This window comes from Arachis ipaensis, chromosome B05, assembly GCF_000816755.2.
Source record: "Arachis ipaensis cultivar K30076 chromosome B05, Araip1.1, whole genome shotgun sequence".
Taxonomy (NCBI): domain Eukaryota; kingdom Viridiplantae; phylum Streptophyta; class Magnoliopsida; order Fabales; family Fabaceae; genus Arachis; species Arachis ipaensis.
In genome coordinates, this window is record NC_029789.2 from 37,271,000 (window position 1) to 37,271,370 (window position 371).

Consider the following 371-nt stretch of genomic DNA (forward strand, 5'->3'; position numbering starts at 1 on the left):
AATTAGGGAATCCGATAATAATTCAAGAAAGTATGTTTTTGTGATGTCCCTATAGAAAGTGACATTCCTCCACTTCCTCAAATTCCCGCCACCATGATAAGTATTATTATTTAGTATACATGCAATGCAATAATAATAACCTATTTCTTAGTGTCCACGTACATAATAGCCACCTTAATTATTAATTAGCTAGTAGATGAATTATTACTATTTGATTAATAAACCAACAATGGTGCAAATTAAATAATTAATCTTGGATAAACTATATGAAATGATCAGGATATTGAAGATGTGAGATACATCATATTAAAGTACTGTTACATTTGTTAAATAATATATACAAATATAATAATTAAAGTGAAAATATCAGA